The following is a 20232-nucleotide window of genomic DNA, read 5'->3' as shown; positions in this document are numbered from 1 at the left end:
AAATCATGGCTCTTCTGAAGAGAATAACACTTATTGTAAATCATCTCAGTGTAAAAGAAATTGTAGGGCAATTTCAAAATTCAGATTCTAAATTACAATTTGTGTACTTTCCACAAAAATACATTATACAACATATTATTTGCATGAAAACAAGTATATGTGGATCATTCACTTTACTAGTTTTGAGTATTAAGATCATTTTGTTTTACCTCTAACACCAAGAGAAATACATTGCTTAAATTTTGACTGCTGACTCTCAAGTTAATTATAACATATGCAAGCATTATCTATCTTACAAGCTCACGATGAGAATAAAGCACAGTTGTTCCTAATGCTGTTTTACCACCACATTCTATTGTCTGTTTGCCACAGACTTCAAGGTTGTCAAGACAAAATCCTGAAGGAAATTGAGGTCCTGACAATTTAGCACACTGATCCTTTCCTCCCATTATGAGCACAGTTCAAAGATATTTAAAATTTTGAGAATTATTTTATAAAATCACAATCCTGAAAGAAGTCCAGAGGTTTATCTCTTCTTTCTCATGGTTCTATGTGTATCATTCTACACTGATGCTATTAGGCCTGACATTAAATTTCTCCCGAGGAAAACATTCCATTTCCTCCTTCAGTAACCTGTTTCAGTTCATAAACATGCCCTTACTACTACAAGATGCTTTTCCCTTTGTTTCTGTTTATAATATAATTTTTACATAAGATTAAATCACTTCTTACACTTTTTGTCTTTAGGGTAAAATATTCTCCTCTTTCATCTTAGGATATATTTCTGTCTTCAGTGCAGTTATGGGATTCCAAACACAGGGATATATAGCTTTCTGTATTTTTTTTTTTTTTTGCATCAGCAGCTTTTCATGCCAGCAGGTGCTAAGAGACTCACCTGAAGATTTCTGCTGCCTTTTAAGGCAGCACCATTAAGAAGTCCCTGTTCAGTTTGGTCCAGATGACTAATCAGCATCTCTAAACTTTGAGTAGTGCATACCAGTTTCCCCTTTGGTCTTCTGCTAATTTTTGATAAGTAATGTTCCCATTGACGATCTCCCCTAAATTGGGAATTGACACCTTATAAGGGATATTGAGAGAATTAAAAGAATTATAACATGTAAAAACCTTAAAATGGTGCCTAGCACATGATTAATAGTCAATAAATGTTAGCTCCTGCTGCCTCTGTTACTGTTTCCAGGACTCCAACTGCTATTGCTGCTGTTGTTACTGTGTCTGCTGATGCTTCTACGACTTCTGCTGTTACTGCCACTACTACTCTTTTACTACTATGATTACAACCATTGCTGCTGCTGCTACTACAACTACTACTGTTAGTAATATACTTCTGCTGCTGTTGCTACTATTTATACTCTGACAAATACACTTCCTTCTACCAAGTGTGATATCCAGAAGTAAACTAGAATGCCTTGAGGAATTGAGAATCACCTCTTCCAGCTCCTGGGTCCTTTTAATTGTATAGTTGAGCTGGGTTTTCCCTGATCACATAGATTCTAAAACAATTATCCACCTGACAAAGATACAAAAGCAAATTTATACAGATCAAGGACTTAGGTTTCTGGGGCCTTCATCCTCTCTGAGATCTCTCTGACAGTTTGTCATGTTGTAAGATCTGCATTAATGTTTTTCCATTATCATGAATAATTGAAAGCTTATCTAGTACAAACATCTTTTAGTATTTTGTGATGTTCACCAACTTTGTTAAAGGGCTGAAAGAAGTATGGTACACAAGTATAGAAAAATCACAGGGAGAAGACCAATTAAATTCTTTTAAAAAGTCTACAACAAGAAATATTTAAGTATTTATCTATATGTGAATATCAAAGGACATTTTGAAAATAATTATCTTTTTTATAACAATTCATACTTCTGAAGTGCCCCTTGATCACTTTTAATATTTATTCCTCCTGCAAACAACCATGGGAGAGTAGTGTATTCAAACATTTTTTCATAGATGAAGAATCTAAAGTGTGGAGATGAGGCAATTTAAGAATGAGTCAAAATGTGATTAGATTTCACAGTCTTTGAGTTGCCAGCATGCTGTTAAGTCAATTGAAGCCTGCCTGCCTCAGAAAGGTAAACAGAATAGAAGAGTTAGCATTTAGATTTACAAATGAATCAACAGTGGGTTATAAACCAAGTTAGCATAGTCTATTTTCAGGGTGGTACAAACAATAATGCCATACACAAACACAGCTGCAACACACACACACACACACACACACACACACACACACACACACACACTGTCTCTCTCTCTCTCTACCCCAATTCACTTTGAACTAACTCTAATTCTCTGAGGGACTTTGTAGTAGATCTCACAGCAGACACTGCTTCCTTTTCTATGAAAGACAACTTGTCTTTGTGGTTTCTAATGCAGCCTGTCCAACCTGCCTTTTCTACTGTGCTAATTCTGAGTGACCCAGCTTGGCAATCTTGAAGATTGAATCTGTCAATGAAATGGCTATTCAGATGGCCCTCTTATAACATCCAAAATGACTACGAGGATACATTAAAACCAGTATTTTAAAGTTGCAAATGCCAAATTCAAATTCACGTGGATACTCCTATTTTAACAATACAGATCAATGTCATTATACATTGTCCTACACCCATAGAATGTATACCATCAAGAGTGAACCCCAATGTAAACTAAGGATTGTGGGTTGTAATGATGTGCCAATGTAGGTTCATCAATTATAACAAATACAGTGCCCTGGTGGGGTGTAGGCAATGGGAGAGGCCACACATACAGGAAAACCAGAGGTATGTAAGAATTCTTTGTACCTTCCGCTTAATTTTGCTGTGAACCTAAAACTTCTCTAAAATTAAAGTTTATTTTTTAAAAAAGATCAATTTGGCCTAAATTCATTGTTATCTAATAGTTCTTACTGGCAACATATAACAATCTACTTAGTTAGGACAGGAAATTCTGAGGAAAATGACAAAGTGTCTAGATTTGGCACATTTCTTGACAGAAAATTTCTATAAATGAACTCACTAGACGATCTAAAAATAAGTTTTCTCCTTGCTTTCTGTATAAGCTACCTTTTTGAAACCTATGATGGTGATGTTTGGTAAAGTTTCCCAAGTGTTATTTCTATCACTTATTTTCTTGGTGTTATAGAGCCCTTGAGGTTTCTCTATTTTTCTCTTTTAAGAAGCAGTTTTGATCATGGCTATACATTAGAATCAACTCCAGAGCTTTTAAACAATACTGATGGCTAGAATATAAAATCTTGGATTATTACATAATTGTCTGTGATGAGATTCAATTATTAGTGTCCTTTAAAATTGTCAGGAGGAATGTAAGATGCAACTGGGATTAAGAACCACTTTTTTAGAGGTATTTATTTTTGTTTCAGGGCATCTATGCCACTTGGTGGTAGTTGATGAGGAGACAGCATGGGTCATTGAAAGGATTACTGTTTGAGAGTGGCAACTTTACTCAATCTTTCCTAATTACTATAAGGAATGCCCTCTGAAAGAGGAGGAATGGTTTTAACATTTGTAGACACACAATAAGTAAGAAAGCAAGAACTATGTCTGCCTTTATTACTATTATATTTTCAGGTATAGTTCCATGCTGATAACATAAGGAACGCTCCATAAAAAATTTATTGGATGACTGAGTGAACAAACAACTACACTGATATCAACAATGAATTTATTTATTGCTAAAAAAGATTTCTTTTGATAAAGATATCTGAAGATTATCTTTCTTATTATTCTCTCATAAGGGTTCAACTTCTATGAGAAATACACGTGTTGTGTAATTCTGACACTTCAGAGTTTATACCCCTTTCTTTAATAGTACGGTAATTTTTCATAATCAGGGTTTTGAGTTTTAGCTCTAATTCTTGGGCATGCTCTTTGTGTATAGATGCTTTTAACACATTTTAAATGTTTAATTATCCCAATAACATTATAAACAGGTATTACATTTCCATTTTGCAGATGGGAATTAAGGATAATAAGTCTGAAGTAACTTCCTCAAAAGCACATGGCTAGCTGGAGACGAACAGTAATTTATTCCCTGGTCCACTTAATTCCAATCTAACAGTCTCTCTAGTCTTCTTACAGAACCAAGCAATCCAGGTAACACCTCCAGCACAACCATCTTTAGGGAATATTTCACTTGAGTATTTCTTCAATTCTTGCTAAAAAGAGTTATTTTTCTTTATGTATATCATAAAGGCCTCTCATCCATTTCTGAAAATGGGGCTAAAATTGGTGAAACATTCTTCTGATTACTGTATTACAGTTCCAAATTTATAATGTTACAGAAAGGCAAAAAAAAATATATAAATGTAAATAATATATTTTCCAGCTCCATTAAAGTTCTCCTTTTACAGTATCTGTAAATGCAAATCAAATTTTATTTTAAAATTCTTTTCAAATATTTTGTACCTCTACAAGTGCTAATGCTTTGTTACTATTTGTTATTTATAAATTAAATGACATTTAGAGCATTTGGAAATTTAGATTTCAAAAGAAAATAGCATTTGAAATCTGGTAAAAATATCTGTTTCAAGTACCTACATACAAGGTATAAGAAAAATACTTCACCATATTATTTACGATCATAAAGGAGGAGATTTACTTTTCTCATTCTTCTTTTGAATATGTAAATATACCTGACATGTCATGAAGTACAAGAGGCCGAGAATAGCCAAGGCAATCCTTATCAAGAAAAGTGAAGCAGGAGGCATCATAACATCAGACCTTAAAATTTGCTACAGAGCTCTAGTAACAAAAATGACTTGTTATTAGCATCAAAACAAACATGAAGACTAATGGTATAGAATAGAAGACACAGAGGCAAACACACATAAATATAGTTATCTCATACTAGAAAAAGGCACAATAAATATTCATTGGAAAAAAGATAGCCTCTTCAACAGAGGGTGCTGGGAAAACTAGAAATCCACATGTAATAAAATGAAATTAGATCCCCATCTCTCACCCTGCACAAAACTCTTAGTGGATTAAGGACATAGGCATTAGAACAGAGACCCTACACATACTAGAAAAAAAGTCAGCCCAAATCTCCATCATGTTGGCTTTGGAAATGAATTCCTCAACAAGACTCCTAAAGTGCAAGAAGCAAAATCAAGAATAAATAAATGGGATGGTATCAAACTTCACAGCAAAGAAAACAATCAAGAACATGAAGAGAGAGCCTGCAGAATGGGAGAAAATCTTTGCCACCTGCACCTCAGACACAGAATTAATCTCCAAGTTAAATAAAGAACTCATAAAACTTAATACTAAAAAATCCCAAATAACCCAATCAATAGATGGGCAAAGGGACTGAACAGACACTTCACAGAATAAAAAATATGATAGTCAACACATATATGAAAAAATGCTCAACAATTCTAGCAATTAGAGAAGTGCAAATTAAAACTACACTGAGATTTTTTTCTCACTCCAGTCAGAAGAGCAAACATTAAGAAGACAAGATGTGGGGAAACAGTTATACTCATACATTGCTGTTGCGACTGCAAATTAGTGCAGCCTCTCTGGAAAGCAGCATGAAGATTGCTCAGAAAACCTGGAAAGGAACCATCATTTGACCCAGTTTTCCCAATCCTCTGCATACACCCAAAGGACTTAAAATCATCATACTATAGTGGCACAGCCACATCAGTGTTCCTAGCAGCTCGATTCACAAAGCTAAGCTATGGAACCAACGTAGATGCCCTTCAACAGATGAATATATGAAGAAAATGCTGTACATATACACAATGAAATGTTACTCATCCATAAAAAAGAATGAAATTATGGCATTTGCCTTAAATGGATGGAACTATAGACTACCATGCTAAGTGAAATAAGCCAATCCCCCAAAACTAAAGGCCCCATGTTCTCTCTGATACGTGGATGCTGACTCACAATAGGTAGGTAGACTGGAGGTTCATCAGATTGGACAGGAGGGAATGGGGGAGGGAGGAGAAACAGGGGATGGCAATGGGAAAAATAGTAAAATGAATCAGACATAACTTTGTATATTCATACATGCATACACAACCATTGTAACTCCACACCATGTACAACCATAAGAATGGGATGTTATAATCCATGTATGTATGATGTCAAAATACTTACATCATATATAATTAAAAAATTAAATAAATAAATATACCTGCCATGATTTTATCAGCCTCTGCACCACAATGCTATTATGATTTTTAACCTTAATTATTTAAAAACAGGAATAGTGACAACATATAGAATCGATAGGTTAAGAATAAAGATAAAAAGAGCTGAGGATTTAGCTCATTGGTTGAGCACTTGCCTAGTTTGTGACAGACCCTGGGCTCTATCCCCAGCACCGCCAAAAAAAAAAAAAAAAAAAAAGAGGGAGAAGAAAGACACCACAGAAAGTAAGTGACCAAGTGACTAAGTGAGGGTATTGAGAATGGGGTAAAGAGATTTAGAACAATATTTATTACTTTTTAAGAACAGCTTTTATACAAAGGGATGCAGGCTATCTGCTAACGAACCTAATTTTAGCTAGTGGTTGAGAATGCTCTGTATTCTCAGGCCAATGGAGACTGCTGAAAAAGAGCCAAAGTTTTTCAAACAGAGTGACTCTTGTTGTCTTTGTGTGAACTGACCAGCTCATTTTGATTTTCCAGGGAGGGTAGGTCTTCATGGTTTGGGCCATCTGAAAAGGAAAGCTTAAAATGTCCATTCTAAATGAAAAAAAATCAAGATATAACATTAAATCATTAAGAGATTGTGAAATTAACACTAAATAGACTAACTCCGTACTTTGCTTACTCACTTTTTCCTTGCAAATTGAAATCTGGTAAATGTAAAGAGCATAAATGCAATTAAGCCAAATACAAATGTAAATATACAGCAATGCATATTTATTGCCACTGAATAGTCCTTGTTACCTACTCTGAATTGTTTTAACTAGTTATTTGACAGTAGGTAATAACTGAATATTCTGATATAATATGGCACTATTATTTATGTTTTCAGTTTTATAAAGATTCAAAAGCAAGATGTGTACTGTAAATATAGGAACATGATTGTCCTAACCCTCAGGAAGATAACAGGCATGCAATTTCCTTTGAAGCAAAAATTTAAAGAACAAAATAGTCAGGTCAGCAAATATTTACTAAAATGTGTTGGGTACAGTGATGGATACAGAAATAACATAACCAGTGTTCAAATCTATCTGAATATTTCTGTTGAACCTGAGGTGCATTTATTTTTTTTTAAATAGAAAAGACTACCAAGCTTAACAGGCATTTTAAAAAGGGACAAAAGTGTTTCCTATATGCCTTGTAGAAAATTCATACATGGGGTCGCACTTCTATGTATTTTGATTGAGCTGCCCAAAGTCACTTAAGATGCACAAGGAAAAGAGTTGAGAAGCAGAACAAAATAAAAGAAATGTGAAGGTAGTGGGTAAAACGTCTTACGAGTCCTGGGAGGTGATTTTGTTCCAACTCTTGGCAGGAGGAACAAAGTAAACAGCAATCTGCAGTGCTAAGGAAAATGTACATGTAAATTAATAGAGATTAAAAATTGGTAAATATTACCTCTTCTTTATAAATAGCCCTCCTAAACATGCTGTGGTTAATGGTTTAAGGTACAAAAGATATGACTAAAGCAAAACCCATAAAAGAGGCTTTCATACCAGGAAAATAATTTATACAATAAACACAAGTGTAGTCATTCCAGCTGGCATGCTGCTTTCCATCTTAATTATTGCAGTAAATGAACCACTGGCCATCACATTTAAAAGACTATGGAAAACTGGATGGATACCAAAAGATCAGAAAGAAAACCTTTATGCTAAAAGAAAGTGATGATTAAATTGGAAATCAGGTCATAATGCTGATGATACATTTTTACCAGGATAAACAAGGTAGCTTTGTCTTTGAAAATTATATTTACCTGACATTGTAAATTTCTTAATAATTTGATAAGCAACTACATAATTTGTGCACTATTCAGAAACTAGATTGCATTTATAGAAAGTGTTCTTTCTGACTGGAAAAAACTAAAAAGGGGAGCCTGCAATGGGCTTGTGTCAATAGAGGATGGGCTATTTAGAGCCCTGATATTTAGACCACATTGTCCCCTCTAACACAGCTGTTCTCAAAATGTGATCCCAGGACCAGTACTATCCACAGCATATGGGAACAGGCTAGAAATGCAAATTCTCCACCCCACATCAGGAGTACTGGATCTGAAACTCTAGGTGTTGGACCCAACACTCTATGTTAGAATCCTGTTCTCCGGGTGATTGTGATGCTGTCCAAATTTGAGATCCAATACTCTTCCAAAATGAAAGCTTCATAGAGACAACACACAACCTTGTATATTAGCTAACACAGAGCAATCACTTAATAAATATTTGAATGGTTAAAAAGAAATCTCTTATAAAAATAAAAGCAGATTTTCAAAGATATTCCAAACCATCATTTTGAATATTTTCAGCAATGGCAAATACATAATTTCCTTTATAGAAAAGAAATTCAACCTTTTATAAAAGCTTTATATTGTACTTGGAGCCACATTGTATTTAAAAAACAAAATCTGCTTTAAAATGTTATAATATTTACATAAATAATTTTTGCATTTCTGGATGGGTATTCAGAGGTTTTTTGTTATTGTTATTATTGAAATTGAGGGAAGATTACTTAAGGAAGAAGTGGTCTTAAAAAATGGAATCTATTACCTATTCTCAATAACTGGAATTTTTTAAATTTTGTAATTCATTTCAGTTTAACATTATTACTTATTATTAAACATAACATATTAATATAATTTTGTAGTACAAAATAATTTTAGCACTTTGGATAGGTTCAGTTCATATTACATGTATACAACCTGAAGAAGAGAGAATTTATTTTTCAGAAGCATTATTTATAAAGAATAAACAAAAATCAAAACTTAAAAAAAAATCTTGAGACTTGTATCTGTAAAGTCTCAATATATACTGCCAGTTAAATATGGAAATAAGGGTCAAGGAAAAAAATTATGAAGCTTAAGGGGTAGAGTAATGGCCATCATCCATTCACAGAGTACAATATTAGGAAACACACTTTATTGTATTATTTTGCTTGAATTATAAACTTTACTAGGAAATGGGAAGTTGGATCAAGCAATACATGATAACTCCAGCTCACCATTTGATATAACCTCACAAAAATTTATTTAAAAAAATTAAATAATTTCATCTGCAATAGAAATCCTGCCACTAGCTAAAAATTAGCCAACAAGCAGAAAGTTAGCAAACATTTCAACATTATCTAAAGATATATATATATATATATATATATATTACATGTTTTAGAAATCATTAGTTCACACATTAGTATATAATAAAGGAAGTATAAAATGTTAAGAAATAAATCCAGAGGTCACAAGCCTGGGAAAGATATGAAAACTCATAAAGGTACAATCTCTATTTTGCTGAATGCCACATGTGGAGTTAGTCCTGTGAATAATTACTAACATTATGCATGTGAAGCACAGAAGGAAAAAAAGAAAAGAAAAGAAAAGAAATAGAGGACGGGGCAGTAGTGAAGCTTTAGTTCCACCATTTTGTAACTCCAAGATAGTAGATAATGCTGATGAATATCCAAAACTTTATTATGTCCACTCTAAAATAAATTATACCAAGAAACTCCATTTCCACTACTACCATCATCATCGTTTGATTCCACATTTGAGAAAGAAGCACAACAAATTGCTAAGCAATCTTGTTTGATTTCTCAGATCCTCCTCTTTCTCTCATTGTAAGATTTTGTTCAAACGATCTCCCTTTACTTCCTAGCAAGCTTCAATTTCACTTAGCTTGGTCCTTCTTTCTTTTTGGTCCACACAAAATGTTCAGATCTCTTTTGCTTCAAACATTTCTAGGATATATGAAAACCCACAAGGGCACAATCAAGTATCATAGTCCCCTATCTTCTTATTTCTATCCTGTGATCAACCCAGACTTCCTTGTTTGTGTACTCCAATGGTTTTTTTCAGTTGCTACATTTTCCTAAACATTTTGAATGTAGACAGTATATCTTATTCATTTTATCTAGCACAAATTATAACTAATAAATATTAAATTAAACTTTAAAATGCTCAAGTGTGCAAGTTTTATTTGCCTGTCCAGTCTTCTCCCTAATTTTCTTGAAACTGCACAGAAATCCCTCCAATCATCATTGATTGGGCCTAAGTGGCCACCTGATCTAAGCTGAGCCAATCAGAATCCTTTCCCTGTGAATTTGGAATCTGAACTAGGCAAACTATCCTGATAAGTTTATTGAAGGAAAGGAAACTTAGTTTATGAGCTAATGAGAACCATATGGCCTTAGAATGAAAATATGATAGTATGTGGAAAGAAGAAGGCAAATATACAAAAAGAAAGTCTGAAAAATGGAAACCTGAAACCGACAGTATTCTTGCCCTAAATTCTAATTTGTTCTCAGGTCTTAGTTTCTTTTGCTCTCTTGGTTATGGATATTGCTTACACCTTTGTTATGTATCCCTGGTTTTTGCTTAAGCTATATTTTATAGACTCCTGTCACTGCAATAAAATATGTTAAATAACACAGTTGCCAGAATAATAGAACACATTGAATTAATTGCTTTTAACTTAATTGCAGGAGAAAAGCATATTTTCAGGGCAGTGATCTAAATAAAAAGCTGATATAGAAGAGTCACTTTAAATCAAATAGAACAGAACAAATATATTGCATGATTAAAAACAGAGAAAATTTAGTAAGGAATAAAATCTGCATTTGGGAAGTGGAATCTATTTAGTACCAGAAATTTCTATCTTTTTGTGTATTCTCCAAGGACAAGAGGACCTCAAATATCAATATTATACTTCATAGAATTAAGGGCTACAAAATATGAAACATTATCCTTAAACAGATTTATTAAAGATTGTTTAACTTAAAATCTAGAAGCATATTCTGTTGTGGCCACTAAATTTATTTTTTTTAGTGAAGAGAAATAAAAAGATCCAAAGTAACTTTTAAAAGATTCTAATGCCATAAATCCTGCACTAATAAGTTTGCAGGAAGGTCATTTGATATAAATTCAAATCACACATAAAGATTGCTAACTTGTGATAAGCTCTGAGCTTAATTTTATACCATGAGATGAATACGTTATTTGTTGGTTTTACTTTTATAATATTAAAAAATACTCTGTGAAACATGGTCATTATTACCTAACCCACATTTGTTTCACCAATTATAAAACTACTACTACTTTTCACATTAATGAAAGGATAACTTCATTGAATAAAACCTTACACGTTTTGATTAATTCAGAAAACAATGAAAGTGATCACTGTAAGCTACTGGATTACTAAATAATTTTCCAAAATACAGTCATTAACATGTCACAGTTTTTGTATGGTTTTATTATTCTTAAAATTAAAAACAAAATCACATTCCTGCCTTTTGCTAATAAATTCTTAAGTCATGGAAGATCATAGAGCTGTATAGTTCTAGTACACAATGTAACACTGAAATAAGGAAAATCATCCTCAGTCATACTTTCTAAAATGTGCTTCATATAATGTCTTCTCTCAAAAATAGTGATAACCTCTTAAAATTCCTCTGGGATAAAGGTCAGTTTTATTAATCAGCTTAGGCTGAAGGAGTTTTAAGAAATCCCTGAAGTCTTTAGTAAATATAAATGGCCAGAAAAAAGCAAAGATGTCCGTTCCTCTTGGCCTGTTGAAGATGGAACCAGGGGTTTAGAAATGTCTATGCGTTTTGGACTGAGAGTTGCAGTTTCCAGACCATGACTGTGTGTGTTCTGTAGCAGATAAAAGTCTCAAGATGCTAAGGCATCCCTCATCTCTCACATGTCCACTGTAGGTACTAATATCTAAGGGTATTAGGTAGTGACTCTGTTCCGGGCACTGTATGGAGAAGTAAAATGGAAAACAAACAAAATCAACTTATTCCTCCCTCCCAAAACATTCTGTACTTTATCAGTGGGTTTAATTATCTAAGAATTAAATTTTAATTCTTTGAGCTTTAGGTATTTTATGTGTAATCCGTTACTATATTTAGTCAGAGTGCTATCATACTTCCTACAGACGTGGCACTACTGAGAATGTAGAGTGAAACTATTTTGTACAAACATACAGTAACTTGTTTGCTCCTGTTGTGTTGCTATTTGAGGGGATTCAGAATGCCCTTGGTATACTGTACATCCTGGTTCATAAACTGGAAACACTTTTTACTTAAATTAGTCCTATTTCAAAACTTGACAAGTGAGGTCAGTTAAAATGTTCTGCAATGGCTGACTACCTTCAGGCAGGTGTTCATTGCATTTTAAATAAAAACATACATATACCTTTATTCCCTAATTTTACCAAGTTTACTTTCTTTTTTTTCAGTTCTTTTCAAACATGTTAACATATAAATCTCTTAAATTAGTTCTTCACTAGCTATGAACAAAATGCGGATAAAAAAGAGGACTTAGAAATCAGATAAATTTGGATTTCTAACTGCCAGAACACAATTTAAAAATAAGACACCATTACCTAGATGCCAGTATCTAAAAGAGTCATTTTTTGGCTGATTTCTGAAAAGTGCCAGAGATAACAGTTATAGAGGGATATGGCCCACTGGTTTCTCTCTGAATCAGAGGTGAGTAATAGAAATGTTTTGTATGGATCTATAATAACAAACAAACAACCTTGTTTTTGCAAAGATTTCTAGCAGGGTTAATGCTATCTTTCACAGCATTTAGCCCTGCTAAATTGCTTTAATGGGCCTCCAGTGAAGAGATGATTTAATATTCTTCTATTTCTGTAAGCTGTCCACAAGCTAAAATAACAAAAAATGTTTTACTTTATAGATAACTATCCTTGTAAATTTTCTACAATTGATAAAAATAGTTTGGCCATACAGTTTTTCTGTTTGATGTGGTATGGAAATAATCTTGAAAATCCCATAGGCCTCTAAATTCCATTTATGAGGTGCTAAGTATTTAATTTGCCAGACCAAAAAAAATCATAATATTATTATAGGTTGCTTCCCCCAATTTAGAATAACCTATATTTAAATGACCTTAACATTAAAATTTGGTTGATATAAGTCAAAATCGTAAATGCATTCTCATGGAAATGAATAGTAGGTTTGTTTTCTATTATTATACTCTGTTTTGTTTTTATTTTAATGAAGAAAGACAGTTCTAGAAGGTACCATAAATTAAGTAATCCTAAATCTGAGTACCGTGTTTTATTTGCATAACATATTTAATTTATAAACATTGTTTCCTAGACATTGCTTCTCAAAATGCCTTAAATTAGACAAAAGTTTAAACAATGGTAAGCAAATTTCTTCACATCAGGAATTAGCAAAGCTTATTTATATTGAGAGTTGTAAGAGGGAGTGGAAGTATATACCATTACCAATGGTAATTTGATCTCAGTCTAATAATTGGAATCATAAGAATTTAAGAAAAATATCACCAAGAATATATTTCATAAATTTCTAAAATAATTCTCTCCATTAAGTATGATTTTAAAATATTTAATGTCAAAAATCTTTACTGTTAGAAAATTTAAAGTCCTCTTAATTATATGTTTACTTGTCATGATCACATACATTAATTTCTTTTTATTAAAGAATATGTGTTGTGGGCTGGGGATGTGGCTCTAGCGATCCTCAGCACCACATACAAACAAAGATGTTGTGTCCGCCGAAAACTAAAAAATAAATATTAAAAATTCTCTCTCTCTCTTTCTCTCTCTCTCTCTCAAAAAAAAAAAAAAAAAGAAAGAACACGCGTTGTATAGCTGGGCACAGTGGCAGACACCTGTAATCTCAGAAACTCTGTAGACTGAGGCAGGAGGATCACAAGTTCAAGGCAACCGCAGCAATTTAGCAAGGCACTAAGCAACCTAATGAGCACATGTCTCAAAATAAAATAAATAAAAAGGGCTGGGGATGTAACTCAGTAGTAAAGTATCCCTGGATTCAATCTCCCCAGTACAAAAAAAAAAAAAAAAAAAAAAACACATATTCTGTGGTTTACATATTAGTCAATATTTTAGTATCTGTCATCTGCACTTACGTTTCATAACTCAAATTACTTCAAACACCAATCCAAAAGCAAACAATCTCATTTTTCTTTTCTTTTTTTTTTTTTTTTGGTACTGGGGATTGAACTCAGATGAACTCAGCCACTGAGCCACATCTCCAGTCCTATTTTGTATTTTATTTAGAGACAGGGTCTCACTGAGTTGCTAAGTGCCTCGCTTTTGCTGAAACTGGCTTGGAAATTGTGATCTTCCAACCTCAGCCTCTCCAGCCACTGGGATTACAGGCATTCACCACTGCACCTGGTGAAATCCATCTTAAATGTTATTTAACTTAGATGTTGACTAATTCTTAAAATACCAATAAAAATAAAGGATCATTTTAATTCTGATATGTTTGTATGATAACTATAATAAATCAGAAAGCTTTCATGTGTCTAGGGAAGGAAAGGAGAAAGAAGAAACATATAGATATTAGTACAATGGTTATCCTAAGGTTCATAAGATCCATATCTATTCAAATATCCTCATTTCTCAATTTAAAACAAATAAATCAATGTCTGAGAAAGTGTATCTCTTCTATAGGTTTGGCAGACACACTGTTCCACATTATAAATATCTCCATCTTGTAAAAATTCTTCCATCCTATCTTCATATTCCCAGGTCTCCCTTTCAGAGATAACCATCATTAAGGGTTCTTGTGTGGTTCTCAAATAAAACGTATCTAAAAGGACATACTGTCCTGTCACCTGCTTTTCCTTACTATCCATCTTTGTACTTTTGATAAGAAAAAAGAAAATTGTAGTAATATAATTTTCTAAATTACTTTTAATTTTTTTCTTTCTTTCTATTATACTTAAACATGCATCATATTTGAAACTTTTCTTTGAAGGTCCATTCTTCTAAAATATTCAGCTTAAGATGATGATAATAATGGCAGCATAAAAAGTATCAGCTAACACTTCTGAAGTCTGTTCTTCTGGCCTTTAACTTACTAATCACTTTCCAAACATTATCTTAGTTAGTTCTTTCAACAAACTTCTCATATCAATACTATTATTATTTTACAGATAAAATATTGAATTTTAAATATTACAGAATTTGCAAACTTAAGTAACTAATTTTAGCTATTCTTTCTTTCTCTTTTCTTTTACAAAATCCTTAGTAGACTCAATTTATACCACATAAATCTCAACCATAAGTTCTCATGGTTTTGAATCCTTACAAGTGAAAAATTCACATGGGGCTGGATAGAGCAACTGGAATTTAATTATTAAATTGAAAATATACCCACTTTATAATTTAAAAGAAGTATCTGCTTAACTCAAAATAAGGTTTCTAAGAAAATATTTCTGCAGTCAAATGCTCAGTGAACCTTCAGATCAAACATATCAAACATAAAAAAAGTGTTTTAAAAATCATGGACAGTTTGAACTAGAGAAATCTTGAAATTAGAAAAATGAGTCCTTTCTTACTAAATTTATCATCAAGTTTACCATCCTTTCATATTAACCTGAGTGGAAAGAGACATTGGAAATGTCTCTGCCCAGAGTATACAGTATACATATAAAAACATCACTGCTAGAAAAGTAGTTGTAAGGTTTTGTAACATTACCAGAAGTGGTTCCTGACCCTTTCTCAAAACTAGTAAGTTCAAAGTAAAGGAGCTAGCTTTTTCTTTCATCAGTTAAATGCTATTTTGCTGTTGGGGTAGGATAGTTGTCTGCAGAGATGGGAAATTATGGATCAGTGTTCTTTTAACAGTTAATAATTCAAGTTTCATTTCCTTCTCTGGACCTTATCCATCATTCCTTAGAGACCTGTACTGTATAGGTTTAGTGAATTGTATTGTTTTTCTCTGAACCAAATCCAGCTTTATTTCTCTATAGCTTTATATAAAATATGAAAATTAAAATTAAAATATAACATCATATTCTCATGAAATTTATTCAGTATCAAGTAAAAGGTTGTATTCCTGTTTGTCTCTTATAATTTCACACTGTGCTAAATCTCCCTTGTATTGTATTTTTCTATTTCTATGTCTCAATTATTTTATTTATGGTCCACTGTCACTGGGGAATCTGAAAAAGTGTTACATGGTTAGTTCTTAATTATGTGTACTGATGAGAAAAGATTCCAAATAATAGCAAACAGGGACCAACAAAATGATTATTTTTAGACAGTGTAATGAAATCACACAACATTTACAATCACACAGAAGGAATCACATGGAGTCTAAGTTTGAACAAGCAAAGAAACAGAAAACTGAAATATGAAGTAGCTAACCAAACTCCTAGGCAGAACTGAAACCTGGGTCTTTTGTTTCCCCTAGAAATCTTCTGCACCACTGCCAATCAGTCATTGGTAGCCAGGCCTCATCAACAAGGAACGTTCCTGATCATTTTATTAACTTGAAAATGATCTTGGTAACCACTACTGATGAAGGATAATAAACCAACATTCACTGTTAAATGTTTTCCAACTTAATCACTAAACAATAGGTCTATAGACTGTTTGCATAAGACCTGTGTTCTACATTTCTTTTTATTTTATTATTTGTGCAACGACTTTATTTCATACTGTAGGTATGTGGTTAATAAATACACACCAGTTTTGCTATGAGAATCAACGTGTTTTTAACTTAGCAGTACATTCCATATCCTGCTAATGTTTAAAGAGAAAAGGCTAATAAATTAAGCAACAGTTCCAGAAAGCAAACAACCAAGAAGACCATAATGTAAAAGATGATCTTATGTTTGAAATGTTTCTGAGCTTTGTTTGATGATTTATTTCTTTTGTGTGGGTTACTTCCGTCTTACATTCCTGATAGCACCCTCATTTGAAATCTCAGCTGTGAGACTACTACATATTGCTATGGAAAATATAATTATTCCATAGTTATTCTAAATACTTCTTGTATGGAGAAATATCTAACTTTCTATTTGAAAATGATCTGGAATACAAAAAAAAAGGTGAACTAAAAATTTGCCAATTTGAAATATCAACTTTTAATATGATTTTAAGTCGAGTGAGAGTAAAACAAATGGAAAAATAATGTTTATTGGATTATTTGCTCATACTACCTTTAGTGTTTACTTTCACATGAAAAGATTAAGTTCAGAAGGATAGCATTGCAAACACAGGAGACTGTGCTTGAAAAAGGACTATAATGATAGTAGTTATTTGCCAGTCTCTGAATTAGTACTTTGTGTCCAAACAGGCCTGCTTTTTATAAATGCGTCTAATTTGTTAAGAAAGAATATTACATAACCTTCCACACAATTTTAATTTTTAAAAGAAAAAAAGTCTACCACTCACTAGGAAAACAATTTAAAATACTTATTTATTCACATGTGGTGATAAGCTCAAATCTAGGCTTTCCAGGAAGCAAGGTCTAATGTCTAGAGATGGGGATCCTGAGAAATAGGAAGGTAAGGTGTAGAAAAAAGTCTGGCAAAAACTAGGCGTAGGAGTAGTGTTCCTAGCCAACATGAATGGATTTGGCTGTGCTCTTTGTGAGTAGACAAAGAAAGGGAAACTGTAACTAGGCCCAAATGGATAGTTTATGCAGGCCGTGGATATTTTATTCAGTTGACTTATACATGAACCACTGTGCAGAGGATTTGAAACAGATGTAGAGGCACCTGTCCTAACTAAAGGCATTTCATTGGTTCACTTCAGTTTTCTTAACTTTGCTTTTCTAATTAAAATATCCTTTCTTTTTTACTTCAGATTTGTTTACCCATCAGACTTTCCTTTTCAGAATTTGAGTAGTCACCCACTGGTCTCTCTGCTACACTCCTTTCTAATTTTAACCTTCCTTGCAAATGTGAGAGATAAACTAATTGTGTGGAAAGAAGCAGAAACTCAATGCACAAGTCTTATCTGAAGCCCACGGATGCCCGTATTTAAATCAGTTCCATATTAAATGTACCATCCATCTCTGGGAAAGTAGTTTCAAAAACACTGCTTTCCTGTATTTTCATCAGTTCAGGAACACAACTTAACCTATATATACAAGCCTTCTTTAATCAATGCCGAAATGAAGATGTTCAGATATACTCAGTTGAAAACCAACAGGTACACTATTTACGTAATTTCATTAATAAATGATATTCTATAGCTTTGCTTAACTAAGCTTTAGTTTCTCTGGAGAATTAAGCAAACTAATACCATTTAGAAATACTGAAGTTTGATTAAGAACCATGAATTCACACCTGCATTTGTGGTATTTGATGAGTATTTCTAAATTTGATCAATAATTTTCTGGAATTCAAGACAGCTTTGCATGAAAATGTCCTATAGAAAGCTTCTCCCCCACCCCGCCTCTAGTCATTAATCTTCCCATTTCAAGATAAGAAATCAACTGTTAACAGTTCAAAGAAAATATTCAAATTTGGAATTACTAGAATATATTATCAACTACTTGTCACAGTACACCAAAAAGAGAAAAATTGATGCTACTGATACACCAAACAATCGGTGGTGATTTCTTTGTAAGAAGCAAGTTCCCTTTCAAGCTCACTTCAAGTCTTGTTTTTCTTCCCTTTAGGAGGAGAAGTCCTCTCACCCCTGAGCTCCCCTTCCTTATTAGTACAAGCTGTTCTCTTCAGCATCAACTGTCTGGCTTTTAGGGAACACAGCACTCTCTTTTACCAGATCACATCTTTTATCATAAAATTTAACTTTTTAATCCTACATACACAGACTTAAATTAGTCTTTTCAATGATGAAAATTAACTCCACATTCTATTTCCTTGGAAAACTGAGTACTCTATGATTTATAAATTTTCTGTTTGCGGGAAAATTATTATTTTTTCAATCACAACATTGTCAATGTGAAGCCTTGCTGAAAAATAAGAATCCAGGAGTCCAGAAAACACCTGTCATAGAAAAAGGTAACATTTTTTTTGATGTAGTAGGAGACAGTTTAAAAATTGTCAGGTAGCCTATTTTTGATGAATCCAGAATCTTGATAGGTCAGTGATATGGACCCAAAAAAGAGAGTCTCACTAATTTGATTTTATTTGATAACATATTTGCTTAGACTACTTTTTGATACAAACACTAAACTGCATTAAAATTCAATACTGAAAAAGCTAAAAATAAGATTGGATTTTTTAATTTAAAAAGTAAAAACCAAAAAGAAGCACCCAATATTTAAACTTGAAATCAATTATACAAATATATTAGCCATTCTTTTATAAAGTATGTACTACTTTGTATGGAGCACAGCAGATCATAAATAAATGGGAGCTCTCAGTGACAATATGTTGGATTTATATTGCTTATTCTGGACGAATACTTTTGATAACATAACAAAAAAAGATTAAGAATTTTTAGGCAAGAATTGAGGAGACAGCTTCAGTCTCACATCACAGAAGCAAAATTTAACTAATAAGTTTGCCTATGAGGAATACATAGTAAAATGAGAAACTGAAGTGAAAACTCTGAACAAGGAGGAAGAATCCAACATAAAGTCAAATAAATAAATAAGCAAGAAAAGGCATATAAAAAGGCTTAAGAAAAAAGATCACATGAACTTAAGATTATTTGGTCTAGAAAAAAAGATATCACAATGAAAATTATTTTTTTTAGTTATCAAGTACTAACAATCTATATGATACCATGATAAATACAACTGATTACTCTTTTGACTAGTAAAGTCCTATTTTCTAAAATGATATGTGAGTTTCAAAAACTCAAAGTTTTTTTAAAAATAAAAATGAAATATTTCTTTTATATGTGTTTTTCATGGGTTTTTGACTCTTCTTAAACATACAGTACAATAAAATGACAAAAATAACATTAGATTATCTCTGAATCATCTCTAATTATTTACTATATTTTTCAAGCATTCAAAGCATGGCCCACAGTATATGTGTGTTTTCTGTGATACAAATCTATTAAATACTGCCCACGTGAATTATCAATTTGCTGATGAAATCTTTTCTACACTATTTTTGCCATTTTCTGGGTAAAAGCCTTGATCAATGTATTTAACCTATAAATTAAAACAGAAGAAATAATACTACAAGTCATTATTGCCTATTTGGAAAATGTGTGCCTATAATTCTCCTAAAAAATGTATAGTTTTATTATCTTGTTTCAACAGCAAATTGGTTTAAATGATTTCTGTATTACTCTAGATGATCTCACATGAGATTTCAAGA

General features: G+C 32.7%; 1 protein-coding gene across 2 annotated transcripts in view; it reads right to left on the bottom strand.

Moving 5' to 3' along the window:
- The window catches only part of ALCAM (activated leukocyte cell adhesion molecule), a 188593-nt gene that overhangs the window by 150625 nt on the left and 17736 nt on the right, over positions 1-20232 (bottom strand). The gene's annotated exons all lie outside the window — the stretch shown is intronic.

This window comes from Spermophilus citellus (genome assembly GCF_964194105.1).
Source record: "Spermophilus citellus genome assembly, chromosome: 7".
Lineage (NCBI taxonomy): Eukaryota > Metazoa > Chordata > Mammalia > Rodentia > Sciuridae > Spermophilus > Spermophilus citellus.
This window is presented reverse-complemented; position numbering and strand designations above follow the sequence as displayed.